Below are 12,907 nucleotides of genomic sequence, written 5' to 3' on the forward strand. Positions count from 1 at the left end.
TATATTTAAATTTCCTCACTAAAAAATATGTTTTGGGGGTTCGCCGTACATTTTATGGTAAAATGAGAGGTGTCATTACAAAGTACAATTAGTCTTGCAAAAACTCAAGCCCTCATATGGGTCTGGGGATGGAACTATAAAAGAGTTATGGATTTTAGAAGGCGAGGCGGAAAAAATGAAAACGCTAAAATAAAATTGGCCTGGTCCTTAAGGTCAAAATGGGCTTGGTCCTTAAGGGGTTAAAGGAAATCGGTCAGCCTCTTCACATACACTTAACCAAATACACATAGTGTGGGTGAACAGGAGTTCGATGAGGGGTCACTGACTAAAATATGTACTTTAGGTCCAGATATATGTCCCACTGAAGATTTGCTGCTATATTCTCTGAATTGCACGCTGGGGTGGGTCTCGTCAGCTCAATTTGCATATTCACTGTCTGTGACTCCACGTTCTAGTGATGTGGAATCGCTGGTCATGTGAGTGCTCGGTTGATGCATGCACTCATGTGACCAGCGACTCCACATCACTAGGACGTGGAGTCACAGACAATGAATATTCAAATTCAGCCACCAACACGCAATTCAGAGAATATGGCAGCGGATCTTCGGTGGGACATATATCTGTAATGTCCCAGTACAGAATATAACCCTGTACAGTACTACAGTACTCAGTGTTCTAGGGGCTCTCCTGCAGTGTCTCCCCCATTATTGAAGCTAGTGTCACTGTGTATAGTCAGTATAATGTTATGTACTATGTGTATAAAGTATAAAGGACCTTTTGGAGGATACCTGTTATGTTACCCAGAGAGCACCAGGTGACCACCTGACCTGCTGCTTGACCTATGGGTTTCTTGCTCAGCCCCCCTTTAAAAGAGGGGGAGCCATTACAATCCTGCTGAGGAACTGCAAAGCACAGACATCACAGATCCTGTGTCCAGTACACCTGGAGGCCATAAAGCCTGCACACCAGCCACATGGTCAGTAAGTCAACTCATCTATGTCTGCTGTCTCTACCAAAGTCAAGACACTAGTCAAGTCAGTTTTAGCCAGAATGGCTGTATTGAAGTCTGACCCAAAAGTACTGCAAGTCCCAGCAAGCTGCAAGGCCCTGTCCGTGTTACTAGTCGACTCTCTGGGATTCTGGTCTAGCTGTAAAGACTAACAAATGTCTGACATCAGTAAAGCTACCGTTAACCCTTACTTGGTCTTAGACTATTATTTCCATGCCCAACCTTGGGGTAGCGGTGCTACCGTTCAGGTGGTTACCGGAAAAAACACTCTGGCATCACGAACATTAGGGGTTAATAACACCTTGCCCCTGGGCTAAACCATCTGCCCCATCCACCTACACTCTTCACACCCCGTGGTCACACCACAACTTTGGCGTCACCATATATCCTGCATATTTTAGTCAGTGATCCCTCATCGAATTCCTGTTCACCCACACTATAACGCAGTGTATTGGGTTTAGTGTGGGTGAACAGGCTGACTGTTTTGCTCAAATATATTTATAGAAAATGATTGGCAATAAATAAATAGATAAATGTAGTAAAGATAGACATTACTACATACAATCAATACATATAAACCTAAACCTTTATTTTCTTCTTTTAAGAATAAAGCTCAGGATGATTAGTTCTGCTCACAACTCATATAGGTATAACACAAGGCTGAACAAAAGGGCCTCTAACCTGGAGAGCATCTGTCTTAAAGAGACCTAAAAGGTAAGCATGCATCTTACCTTCCAGGGAAGCCACATTATTAAAGGGGTCCTCCGCCCCTAGACATTTTATTCCTTTGTTTGATTGTGGGGGGTCCGGCCGCTGGAAAACCCCGTGATCTCTGGGCCGACACCGTGGTGTTCTGAACTTGACAGCTTGGGGCTTTCATGTTCGTGATGTTACGCCACGTCCCCTCCATTCATGTCTGTCTGATGGGGCGTGACGGCTGTGTCAAAAACAGCGACCGGACCTCTCGTGATCAGACATCTTATCCCCTATTCTTTGATAAGCAATAAGATGTCTAGGGGAGGAGTAAACCTTTAAAGGGGTATTCCAGGCAAAACCTTTTTTTATATATATATATCAACTGGCTCCGGAAAGTTAAACAGATTTGTAAGTTACTTCTATTAAAAAAATCTTAATCCTTCCAATAGCTATCAGCTTCTGAAGTTTTCTGTCTAACTGCTCAATGATGATGTCACGTCCCGGGAGCTGTGCATGATTGGAGAATATCCCCATAGGAGCTGGACAGCTCCCGGGACGTGAGTCATCAGAGAGCAGTTAGACAGAAAACAGCAACTCAACTTCAGAAGCTAATAACGTTTGGAAGGATTAAGATTTTTGAATAGAAGTCATTTACAAATCTGTTTAACTTTCCGGAGCCAGTTGATATATAAAAAAAAGTTTTGGCCTGGAATACCCCTTTAAGTGTTGTAGTTTACAAGGCCTGGAAAAGAGCTCCAAAGCAGGTAAGTTTTTGTCTCAGATCCTTATGAGAGGGATTAAGGAAGATATCTCAACTAGAAAATGTTTTACCCATTCTGTCACAGAATATAAAATAACAAAGGGGACTAACCTGCCACTGCTTCCTTGGTTTCCTGGTAACTCGCTCCGCTCTTCCATCGTCTTCTTCCTGGTCAGGCTGTGGTCAGTGTGTTAAATTGAGGCACAGATAATCGCCGGCCACAGCAATGTCTCACCTCGACCGGTGATAGGCTGAGCGGCAGTGTGACGCTTGACATGCATGACAATTCCGCTCAGCCTATCAGCGGCCAAGGAAGGACATCACTGCATTGGGCAATCAGCTGTGCCTCAGTGTGACTTACTGACCACGGCCAGACCAGAAAGAAGACGGCGGCAAAGGAGAAGGAGTGGAACATTGTGGGAGCGGCATCAGGTGAGTCCCCTTTGTTATTTTATATGCTGGGCTCCCGGGCTTAATGGGTTAAAATATTTCTAATTGAGATATCTTCTTTAAGCATTATTTGAGCCTCCTTCTCCAGGCTCATCCACTTTGTCAGAACCATGGTGAAACAGATTTAGTGCCAAAATTATTTTGAAAACTATATAGTGGAAGTGGCCAGAAGAGCCATGCTCCCCTGAAGTTTTGATTTTATGAGGAGCCTATACCCCAACCTACGTTTTGACCCTGCCCATATAAAGCTGAGGAATAAGGACTTCATCTTCTCGGAAAAGGAGCTTGAGATGTGAACTATTGAGATGTTAGGATATTTATCTTCATGGAATGTATTCGCTAGAGCCAAGAGAGGAACAATGTATTCTATAAAGAAAGATCAGCCTCTTAACTGATCAGATAAGGGAGCAAAGAGTAGCCCTTCAGACATGACTCTATTATAGTAGAAAAATTTATATTGAGCATTTAAGATGTATTCAAAGGTTATGAATTTAGAAAGAATGTATTTTAGCTCATTTCTGAGTTGCATACATCATTTACATAGCACATTTTTGTACCTAGTTACCCACTGCAGTGACTTGGCATATTCATTCTAAAAACTCTGGCCAGGCATTCTTTACATCACAAGAATGATAATGAGGAACACTGTGGGCAACCTTTCTTTCCATTTTTATTGAAAAACCAGTTACTCTCACCTGTGTAATGGGAGATGTCACTATGCAGGCGATTGTGGATCAACCAAATCCTGTGCTATCAAGCACCTTTTCTGCATCGAATGAGAGGACACACAGTGGGCTATCGGCATGCAAGATCAATGTGATGTTGCAGGTAATGTTCTGCTGGGGGAACCTTTGGTCCTTTTGTTTATGTGGATGTTACTTTGACTTACTTAAGATAACGACAGTATTCAGTAATGACAGGGGTCTACTTCAGAAGTATAAAGTACCCTGCCACACTACAAAAATTTATCTGAAATGGTTGATAAAGTGCTCATAATATTAACTTACAAAAAACATCCAAACCCACACCTAGAATTACTTCCAGGTGAGGGTGCAAAACCCGTTTAAAGTGCACCGTCCCTTTAAAACTTCACTTTTATTGTGTTAAATTTAAAATTTATATTCAGATGAGGAACAAAAGGGTTAAAAGCCCAACAGCTTAACCACACTCTTAATAGTATAGATGGACTTCCTACTGAAAGCCAATTCAAAAGCCTTGTGCCTGCAGTGCTACAGGGCCACGTGGATGAGGATGCTGTTGTTATTAAAACCGTAATAACCTGCTTCCCCTACATGTTTTGTAACACCAGTCACGTCATCAGGGGTGTCTGATTCCCCAGACCATTATCTGATCAAGTATTTGTGGCATGTGCTGAAAAAATTAGTTCAATCCATGGAGCTTGCTACTTAATTCTTTGAGCCTGATACCACAGGACATCTTAAAGGGGTATTCCAGGATTTCCTTTCCCAGAATTCCATGAAGCCAGAGACAATAGATCATAAGTTACATGGCCTCCAAGGGAGCATGGTTATGCTGCAGTGGGTGGGTCGATAGCATCTTCAGTAAATCCCTTCCTCCCTGCTATCCACCCACCGCAGCCACGCTCACCTGGAGGCCTGCTCACTTATGACATATTGGCCCAGATTTATCAAACTGTAAGAAAAAAAAGTGGAGTGATTTTCCTACAGCAACCAATCCCAGCTCAGCTTTTATTTTACCAGAGCTCCTTAGCTAAGCTGTGATTGGTTTCTGTGGGAAAATCACTCCACTTTTTTTTCACACAGTTTGATAAATCTGGGCCATTGTCTCTGGCCAAATGGGACTAAGTGTCTCACAGAGGTAATAGAATTCTAATTCTAACCAGAGCGTTTTTTGCGCATCTGACCACTGTCACTTTAAGCATTAATAACTCTGGGATGCTTTTACCTTTCATTCTAATTCCGAGATAGTTTTTTCGTGACATATTCTACTTTATGTTAGTGATAAAATTTTGTCGATACTTGCATCATTTCTTGGTGAAAAATTCCAAAATTTGATGAAAAAATTGAAAATTTTCTAACTTTGAAGCTCTCTGCTTGTAAGGAAAATAGACATTCCAAATAAATTATATTTTGATTCACAAACACAATATGTCTACTTTATGTTTGCATCATAAAGTTGTGATGTTTTTTTTTACTTTTGGAAAACATCAGAGAACTTCAAAGTTCAGCAGCAATTTTCCAATTTTTCACAACATTTTCAAAATCAGAATTTTTCATGGACCAGTTCAGGTTTGAAGTGGATTTGAAGGGTCTTCCTATTAGAAATACCCCACAAATGACCCCATTATAAAAACTGCACCCCTCAAAGTAGTCAAAGTGACATTCAGTAAGTGTGTTAACCCTTTAAGTTTTTCAAAGGAATAACAGCAAAATAAAGGAGAAAATTTAAAATCTTCATTTTATACACTCGCATGTTCTTGTAGACCCAGTTTATGAATTTTTACAAGAGGTAAAAGGAGACAAATCCTCTCAAAATGTGTAACCCAATTTCTCTCGAGTAAGGAAATACCTCATATGTGAGTGTCAAGTGTTCGGCGGGTGCTGTAGAGGGCTCAGAAGGGAAGGAGCGACAATGGAGAGTGAGTTTTTCTGAAATGGTTTTTGGGGGGCATGTCACATTTAGGAAGCCCCTATGGTGCCAGGACAGCAGAAAACCCCCCACATGGCATATCATTTTGGAAACTAAACCCCTCAAGGCACGTAAAAAGGGGTCCAGTGAGCTTTAACACCCCACAGGTGTTTGATGACTTTTCATTCAAATCGGATGTGTAAATGGCAAAAAAAAATTTCACTAAAGTGCAGTTTTTTTTCCAAAATTTACCATTTTTATAAAGGGTAATGGGAGAAAATGCCCCCCAAAATTTGTAACCCCATCTCTTCTGAGTATGGAAACACCCAATGTTAGGATGTAAAATGCTCTGCGGGCAAACCACAATGCTCAGAAGAGGAGGAGTCACATTTGGCTTTTTGAAAGCAAATTTTGCTAAAATGGTTTTTGGGGGGCATGTCACATTTAGGAAGCCCCTTTGGTGCCAGGATAGCAAAAAAATCAACATGGCATACTATTTTGGAAACTACACCCCTCAAGGAATGTAACAAGGGGTACAGTGAGCCTTAACACTTCACAGGTATTTCACGACTTTTGTTAAAGTTGGATGTGTAAAGGAAAAAAAACATTTTTTTTTCACTAAAATGCTGGGTTTCCCCCAAATTTTACATTTTTACAAGGGGTAATAGGAGAAAATGACACCCAAAATTTGTAACCCCATTTCTTCTGAGTATGGAAATACCCTATGTGTGGACGTCAAGTGCTCTGCTGGCGCACTACAATGCTCAGAAGAGGAGGAGCTCCATTGAGCTTTTGGAAAGGGAATTTGTTTGGAATGGAAGTCAGGGGCCATGTGCGTTTACAAAGCCCCCCGTGGTGCCAGAACAGTGGACCCCCCCACATGTGACCCCATTTTGGAAACTACGCCCCTCATAGAATTTAATAAGGGGTGCAGTGAGTATTTACACCCCACTGGCGTTTGACAGATCTTTGGAACAGTGGGCTGAGCAAATGCAAAATTGCATTTTTCATTTTCACGGACCACTGTTCCAGAAAACTGTCAGACACCTGTGGGGTGTAAATGATCACTGTACCCCTTATTACATTACGTGAGGGGTGTAGTTTCCAAAATGGGGTCACATGTGGGAGGGGTCCACTGTTCTGGCACTATGGGGGCTTTGTAAACACACGTGGCCTTCAATTCCGGACAAATTTTCTCTTCAAAATCCCAATGGTGCTCCTTCTCTTCTGAGCATTGTAGTTCGCCATCAGAGCACTTTACATCCACATATGGGGTATTTATATACTCAGAAGAAATGGGGTTACAAATTTTGTGGGTCTTTTTTCCTATTTTCCCTCGTGAAAATGAAAAATTTAGGGTAACACCAGCATTTTAGTGATTTTATATATTTTTTTCCCATCCAACTTTAATGAAAATTCGTCAAACACCTGTGGGGTGTTAAGGCTCATTATACCTCTTGTTACATTTCGTGAGGGGTGTAGTTTCCAAAATGGGGTCACATGTGGGTATTTATTTTTTTTGCGTTTATGGCAGAACCGCTGTAATATCAGCCACCCCTGTGCAAATCCCCAATTTAGGCCTCAAATGTATATGGTGCGCTCTTATCCCGGGGCCTTGTCCGACCGTAGAGCATTTTACGCCCACATATGGGGTATTTCCGTACTCAGGAGAAATTGCGTTACAAATTTTTTTTTCCTTTTACCTCTTGTGAAAATAAAAAGTAAAGGGCAACACCAGCATGTTAGTGTAACATTTTTTTTTTATACTAACAGGCTGGTGTAGACCCCAACTTTTCCTTTTCATAAGGGGTAAAAGGAGAAAAAGCCCCCCAAAATTTGTAGTGCAATTTCTCCCGAGTACGGAAATACCCCATATGTGGCACTAAACTGTTTCCTTGAAATACGACAGGGCTCCGAAGTGAGAGAGCGCCATGCGCATTTGAGGACTAAATTAGGGATTGCATTGGGGTGGACATAGGGGTATTCTACGCCAGTGATTCCCAAACAGGGTGCCTCCAGCTGTTGCTAAACTCCCAGCATGCCTGGACAGTCAGTGGCTGTTGTTGGGAGGCTCTGTTTTGGAAACACTACCATATAATATGTTTTTCATTTTTATTGGGGGGACAGTGTAAGGGGGTGTATATGAAGTGTTTTACCCTTTATTATGTGTTAGTGTAGTGTAGTGTTTTTAGGGTACATTCGCACTGGCGGGTTACAGTGAGCTTACCGCTAGGAGTTTCAAAACTACAACTCCCATCATGCACTGACATGCATCATGCACTGGTGCCAGAAAGTTAAACAGATTTGTAAATGACTTCTATTAAAAAATCTGTACCCTTCCAGTACTTTTTAGCCGCAGTATGCTACAGAGGAAATTCTTTTCTTTTTCAATTTCTTTTTTGCCTTGTCCACAGTGCTCTCTGCTGACACCTGATGCCCGTATGAGGAACTATGCAGAGCAGGAGAAAATCCCCATTGCAAACCTATGCTGCTCTGGACTCTGTCAGCAGAGAGCGCTGTGGACAAGACAAAAAATAAAATTTAAATAGAAGAGAATTTCCTTTGCAGCATACAGCCGTTAAAAAGAACTGGAAGGGTAAAGATTTTTTAATAGAAGTCATTTTCAAATCTGTTAAACTTTCTATCATCAGTTGATTTAAAAAAAAAAAAAAAAAAAAATTCCACCAGAGTACCCCTTTAAAATCAACACTGCAGGTCAATTATTTATTGTTTTTTTTCTGCATATGGATAAAATGTTCCATAACATGTTTGCCCTATGTGAATAAACCCTTAAAGAGAATCTGACAGCTAGTTCATCCACACTAAACCCAGTAAATGGGTTATAGTGTGGACAAAGAGCTGTAAAATGAGGGGTTACTCACTGAAATACGTTTACTAGGTACTATGTTATGCTTGTAAATAGTTTTATTCCTAATGTGTCCCAGCTCCCCTTTCTACTTCATATTCCCCCATTGCTCCTGCCTTCTCAATTGTTATGCTAATGAAGGCCGTGGAAGGGCACACAGACAGATGAGTGCTCACTTGCTGCCTTCATAAGCATAATAAGGAAGGGGGTTGGGCCGACGGGGGAATATGAAGGGGACAGGGGAGCTCAGCCAGCCAGCTCCCTGCCTCCAATTCGCACTGGGGCACAGTAGGATGAAACTATTTACAAGCATAATGCAGCACCTAGTGAACGTATTCTTGTGAGTACAGCTCTTCACCTGCACTATAACCCAATATACTTGGTTTAGTGCGAGTAAACTAGCTGTCAGATTCTCTTTAAAAAAAAAAAGTGCATTACCACAACTAAAACTATCCTTTATATACAATTTCCTTGCTCCTTAATAAAAAAAATCAATAAATAAAAAAATAAAAACATGCAGTTTTGTAAAAATATAAAGGCTTTTTTGGTAATTGAAAGTCATGTAAAAATTCATATCTAAGCCTAAGAAATTGGATTTTAGCAATGTTATCTAAATGTATTTATGACAACAACCCCCTAGTGGCAGAAAAGTTCAATGTCACTGCTATATATGGGAAATTCTATTAAAAAACTAAAAAAAACTAGAGCCTTCCTTATTGAGTGCTAAGTGCAAGAACATTTCAAGTGTTTTCTGAGAAATTCATTATGTTCTCTACAATGTTAAGGAAAGTGCGTCATTCTGCTTCTCTGTAAATTATATGTAGCGCTAAACCACGTTCTGTCCTGCTGCAATTTTTATTTCTAAGACGTGTCCCCTATGTTAACCCAAACCATCAATTGCCTTTACTTAAGTGTTCTTGGATCCTGTTTCAGCCTGAAAGCCAAGATATAGTCAGTGCAGAGATTGAGTGTGTCATTTAGTCTATATCTAGACTTTAGAAAAAGCATCTTTACATTGTGTAATGTAAAAAATAATTCTAAACAAAGAATTTTCTTAAAATGATGGCATAAAGCTATATGTGTGTGCATATATTGTGAGACGTGCTGAGGGGTCGAAATATTTCCCCATGGTACCACAAGACCACATGAACATTCTCTGTACTGTCCATTCATATATTTGTCCATTTTGATCAGATCATCCCTAAGACTGAAATTTCCAAACTGAATTACCCCAAACTTTATAATTTTCTTGATCTTCCTCCTCTGCACCTGCTCCATTTCAGCCATGTCCTTCTTATGTGCAGGTGCCTAAAATTGCACGTAGTATTCCATATGAGGTCTGGGCATCACTGCTATTTTTGATATATCCCATGATTTCATTAGTCTTAACAGCAGCTGCCTGGAACTGTTCACAAAAGTTGTGTTTACAGCTAAATCCTTTCCAGTGGCAGTTTTTACCACATAAGTGTTAATGTTAATTCGATAATTGCTACGGCCTTTAAATGGGCACTGTCAGACAAAAAACGTTTTGATATGTTGTACCAATAGGTTTCGCAATTGCTTTCATTAGACAAATTTCAGTATTTCATACTGAAAAAGCCAGTCAAACAACTGCCCCCTGCCTGCTTGGACACATACTAGTCCTGCTGTGTCCATGCGTCATCAGCTTTGTCATGGACACACTTCCTTGATTGACAGCTGTGAGCGCAGGGCTCACAGCTGGAGGAAAAATCCCCCAACTGTCAGCTTGTGTCCCGCTACTGTCAGTGAGGACAAGTTGGGAGTTGTAGTTTTGCTAATGCTAGGGAAGATGTGAGCAGACAGCATACTGAGGGAGGGGGCGGAGATTTTGTTGTGTCTGGTTACAGATACTGTGCCCTCATACAGAACATCAAGCCTTAGTTCCTCCTAACAATGTGAAATAAATAAATGACACATATGTATATGCATTCATTGGAACATAGGTGTGTGAATATGTAGACGAGTATATATACTGGTATGTATAGTGGGAGTCCAGACCATTTCGTTTACCCACGTTACGCTGTTGTTGTCCACAATAAAGGCACAGGTGTTACATATGCCCAAAACCTTTAGGGTTCTGTTACAATGTCTTAGCATGGTTTCCTTGCTGTTGGCTTGTGTCCAAGGTCCTGCTGTGGAACCACTGTCTGTCAACTGAGGCTGGGGTCCGTTCTGGAAGGTGGCAGGACAACACCTGCACCATATCAAACAGCTATGTCTTTACTTCATATTTACGTGCTCAGGGCTACTGCTATTGCCAGTCAGTTGCTTCTGCTGTCACGAATACCATTGCTAATGCTGCTACTGATTGCTATTGTAGTCTTTAATACTATTAGTACTGCTTGCTTCTGATAAAGCTGTTAAAGACATCTGCAGCGTGATTAACACTTATCCCCTATCCACAGGATAAGTGTTTGATCGCGGGGGGTCCGACCGCTGGGACTCCCTGTGATCTCCTGTACAGGTCCGCGGCTCCCCCGTGCAGGGGGCGTGCCGGCTGCAGCATGACGTTGCAGCCGGCACGCCTCCTCCATTCATCTCTATGGGAGAGGCGGGGAGGCAGCGTTCGTGCCTCCCCGTCTCCCCCATAGAACTGTATGGGGACGGGGAGGAGAAGGGGCGTCACCGTCGACCTCTAGGTCGACGCTATATGCCTTAGCGCTCACCATGAGCGCTAATGGCGGCGCCCCGTTAGGGAGATAGCGGGGTCCCAGCGGTCAGACCCCCCGCAATCAAACACTTATCCCCTATCCTGTGGATCTTGCTGCTGCCATTGCTTACAATGATACTACAGTTGCTGTTACTACTAATATTACTGCTCCTGCTGCTTCGGTAATGCTACTGCTACTATTACTACATCCAGTGATATGGTTTCTGCTGTTTTCGCAGATTTTGTTGCTGTTGCCAGTGTTACTGTAACTTTTATTTGTCAGTGATGCTGTGACTACTACTGCTACCAGTGTTACCGTTAATAATACAAAAAAAATAATAAGTAGCCTCATTCATTAATCATGCTATGTCATCTATATCATACCCTTAGCCATATCGTTTGGCTCATGTTGGGTGGAATTTTTGTTGCTCCACAATATACATGCAGGTGTTTGTCAGCTGTTATCAGGTCAATTAGTACATACGTATTCAGTGATTGAGGTCAGTTATGGTATTATTCAATTAGCCCGGTCTGTTATCAGGTCAACTTGTGCATACGGATTTAGTGGTTAAAGGGGTACTCCCGTGGAAAACTTTTTTTTTTAAATCTACTGGTGCCAGAAAGTTAAACAGATTTGTAAATCAGAAGAAAGGAAAAAAGGGTGCAAGTGCAGCTCACAATTGGTGTGTAAACACTGCCTGAGGTCAACAGGGCATGCAACTATACCACAGCTGCAAAAAATAACAAAATATGTACAGAAAAAATATATTGCCCGGACCTTCCAAGGTAGTGTAATTTAATTATATGAACAATAGATAACTGGGTCGTACTCCAATAATAATTCAATGGTTATTTATTTAAAATGTATAGTGCATTATTCCTCACAGGGCCCTTGTGAGAAGAAACACATATAGTGGATATACAAAATTAGATATATAAAATTAAAATATAGAAATATTATAAAAATGTATCACTGGCATATAGAATAGCTCTATGTAGATGAATTCATATATCGTCTTTAGAGTATTGTAAAGGTATAAATGTCCTTTTGTATGATAATTATAAGTCAAAGTGGATACTCTGTTACCGGTCCTGAGTGATGTGGCTGTGTCAGCTCCCGTGCCCGGATGGCGGTCAACGGTCCTAGATGGTGCTGTGGCTTTATCTTTCAAGATCCAGGTGTTATGCGGTAGTGGTCGTCCCAGGCTAGTGGCACTGGCAGGTGCCGATGGTGAATTCGCCGGGAGGCCGTGCGCTGGCAGGCGCTGCTGGAAAATTTGTCAGGAGACCAAGCGCTGGCAGGCGCTGATGGTATCGATCTCCTCACCGCTGGACTTGGAAGCCGGAGACTACACGCTGGGTAGATGGAGCTTGCCTCGTGTAGATGGCGTGTGACGTCAGCTTGAGCCGGAGCTGACCAGGTAAAATCAGGACCGGACACTAGTCTAGGTCGACTAATGCGTGGGGAATCCACAATGTGATGGATTTGCTCCGTAAACTAGAGCTTAAATTCATAAAGAGCATAAATGCCAGTGAACAAGATCGGTGCATAAGACTAGACGCGTTTCAGGGTTCTCAGATACGACCCTTTCCTCAGGAAAGGGTCTGAGGAAAGGGTCGTATCTGAGAACCCTGAAACGCGTCTAGTCTTATGCACCGATCTTGTTCACTGGCATTTATGCTCTTTATGAATTTAAGCTCTAGTTTACGGAGCAAATCCATCACATTGTGGATTCCCCACGCATTAGTCGACCTAGACTAGTGTCCGGTCCTGATTTTACCTGGTCAGCTCCGGCTCAAGCTGACGTCACACGCCATCTACACGAGGCAAGCTCCATCTACCCA

This window comes from Hyla sarda, chromosome 4 (assembly GCF_029499605.1).
Source record: "Hyla sarda isolate aHylSar1 chromosome 4, aHylSar1.hap1, whole genome shotgun sequence".
Classification (NCBI taxonomy): Eukaryota; Metazoa; Chordata; class Amphibia; order Anura; family Hylidae; genus Hyla; species Hyla sarda.